We start from the raw sequence: 3,401 nt of genomic DNA, 5'->3' as shown, positions 1-3,401 counted from the left end.
ATATATATATATATCTATATATATTTTATTTAATCAAACCATCTTCAAAAATACATTTTCATAAAAAGTAAAAAGTTTATTAAAATAATTTTAGTAATTTGAAAAGATAAAGTCTTGGAAGAATTTTCACAAAAAAGTATTGTCTCATTCTCGTTAAAAAAAATATTTAGACTTAATTTGGTTATATTGATTTTTCTTGTAAATCATTTTTTTCAAAAATGAAAAAATATTTAAGATAATTTTGCTCGCAATGGACTTAAGTCGTTGCCATAAACTGTAATTTTAAAATGTAAATCTTTAATATTTTCAAATTATACTATTTGATCTAACATAATTAGTTGTTTATAATATATAAGGTCCACGACATCGGGTTGCAAAGATGAAGAAAAGTATGTGGCAAAGACTCAATTTCATTGCATGCGACATTTTATATTTACAATTTAATTTTTTTCAACGAATACATATCAATCTAAAAATAGTACTTTTTATAAATGATATATATGATATAGATGAATATTAATATATTTAAAAACCCTGGAAAAGCCAGAATTAATTATGTATAAGGATATATGATATAGTGAAAGCTTTTTAATGAAGTTTAAAATGATTAAATGCACGTGTATCTAATCTTTTTCTTACAAGAAGGAAGACATCAGCATAATTCTTTTTGAATTATTTGTAAACAAAAAAAATGCGGAAAAAATATTCAATGACATTTTTTTATTAATCATTTTAATCACAAAACGGCGTTGTCAATTCTTAAAGAAATCGATTCAAAGTAAAAAATTTCTATTTTTTTCGTTCTAATTCATTAATGTGTCTGAAAATAGGAGGAATAAAATATTGAGTGATTATAATACATTGTTTTAAGCTCTAAATCTAATGATCTAAGGTGAGAACCAGAAAATAAAATGTCGTCTTTGTCCTTCTTTTGAGAAATGTTCCTAAGGATTTTATATTTTGTTTCGTCTGATATTTTAATAAAAAGGTTTAGGTAACTTTTTTAGAAAAATGTTTTTACAAATTGCTTAAAGATATTAAGATATTACTTTAAAAACAATTTAGATATATTTGGAGCGAAAAACAGTAAAAACATTCCTTTAAAAAAAAACGTTAAAATGTGAGGTTCCACTTGAAATTTAGGTCCGATCGGTTCAGCTGTTTCAACGTTTTATGCAGTGCATCCAAACAAAGAGAAAATTCCAAGAATTGACTCGGTTAACAATAAGGCCGGTCATCTTTGTCATGTAAGTTGAAGGTCAAAACTGATGAAAAATAATTTTTTTTCGTCGACGATTTCATTCTTTGGACGAACTTTTATGCTTTAGATCCACGGGAAGGGACACTACTGGACTCAGATCTGAAATATCATAAATATATTAATATAAAATCAGTCAAATTAGATAAAGTAATCTGGACAGTTTTTCTAAAGACATTTCCTAAATGGTTTAAAAATGAAAATTTCATTGAAAATATTTTCAAAAATTACCCATCAAACGAATCTGAAGAAACGTCACTGGAACTGATAGCTTCACGAACCTTTAGAATAATAATTTTTGAGAAAACGAACAAATATATTTCTGGTAACAATTACAGGGTGTCCCACGAAACATTACTTGAAAGTCTTTGAACTTGGAATTTATTTGTGTCACTTAGTCGTCAACCTACTTTTACTTTCACATATATGATTCTTTAAACAATAACCACAAAATTCTTCTAGTCCTGGTATTTTCAAAATGTGATCTGGCGTTTTGTGCTGTCAGTATTACCGGAGATTTAAAAGAATTTAGTTAAGATTTTAATTTTATGAAATAAACCAAAATTGTTTAAATCTGAACAAAATTCTTCATATCTCCGGTAATATTAAACGTATATAAAAGGCAGACCACATTTGGGAAATGCCAAAGCTGGGGATTTTTAATAATTAATAACTCTATAGAATTTCTTTTTCTAAAATAAGGTTTATGAATAAATTTTTCAAATTATTTCAAGGATCAAAGAAGACCTTCAGTTCGTCTTGCTACTGTCATGTTTCGTGGGACACCCTGTAGCTAGTAGACATTTTGAAATGTACAGCTGACGGCAAATACAAATACGAACTGAGTTTTTAATGTTTAATGTTTACCGGTATTTCTATTTTATCTGAGCAAAACTTCAGATATGGCATTCCTACGAAGGTTCCCAGAAATCCCTAAACATGGATATTTTCATAGGTTGCAGAGAAAGGACAGAAGAGGTATGATCATAGATTACAGAGATAAGACAGGAAAGTTTGTATCATAGATTACGGAGATAGGACAGAAGAGGTGTTATCATAGATTACAGAGATAAGACAGGAGAGGTTTTGTCATAGATTACATATATGTTAGAAGTGAGATTACAGAGATAAGACAGGAGAGGTTTAGTCATAGATTAGGGATATGACAGAAGAGGTAATATTATAGATTACAGAGATATGACAGGAGAGGCTTAGTCATAGATTTTAGATAGGACAGAAGAGGTAATATTATAGATTACAGAGATAAGACAGGAGAGGCGTGGTCATAGATTACAGATAGGACAGAAGAGGTATTATCATAGATTACAGAGATATGACAGGAGAAGTTTAGTTATTGATTACATATAGGACAGGAAATAGATTACAGAGATAAGACAGAAGAGGTTTAACATAGATTGAATAGATGACAGAATAGGTATTATCAGAGATTAAAGTGATAGGACAGGAGAAGAATTATCATAGATTACAGATATGACAGAAGAGGTATTATCATAGATTTCAGAGATGGGACAAGAGAAGTATTATCAAAGATTACAGAGATAGGACAGGAGAGGTATTTTCATAGAATACAGATAGGACCGGATAAGTGTTATANGGAATGCACCAATTCCAACTATGAAAATCCGCCAAATACAACATTAGACCGGTTTTATGAACTAAATTCTGTTGAAAAATAGATGCAACTTAAATTCGAAAGCCCGAGCCGTAAATAAGGCTCAACAACAGCTTAGACCCGAGTCGTATTTTCTTGAATTTTTTAAATCGCCGGCTCTGATCAAGTAGGATTTTTATATCAATTATGACAATTTTAAAAACTGATTATTTTTAATTGTGGTATTTCTGTTTAAGTGACTTGCTCATTTCTACTGTGCAGAAAAATATGTAGTAAATGCCCTGCTCCAACAAAGTCTTTTAGATCGCTATCAATCCAGAGCCCGCGATTTAAAAAACTCGGAAAAATATGGCTTGGGTCTAAGTTGTCGTTGGACCCTATTTACGGCTTAAGCTTTCAGATTCAAGCTACATCTTATTTTCAACAGAGTTGAGTTCAAAAAACCGGTTTAATATTCTAGTTGGTGGATTTTCATGGAAGGAATTGGCGCATTCCGGGTTTTTGTGAGAA

This window comes from Eurytemora carolleeae, unplaced genomic scaffold (genome assembly GCF_000591075.1).
Source record: "Eurytemora carolleeae unplaced genomic scaffold, Eaff_2.0 scaffold74, whole genome shotgun sequence".
In the NCBI taxonomy this organism is placed as follows: domain Eukaryota; kingdom Metazoa; phylum Arthropoda; class Copepoda; order Calanoida; family Temoridae; genus Eurytemora; species Eurytemora carolleeae.
The sequence above is the reverse complement of the archived record's forward strand: the minus strand, read 5'-3'. Positions refer to the sequence as shown.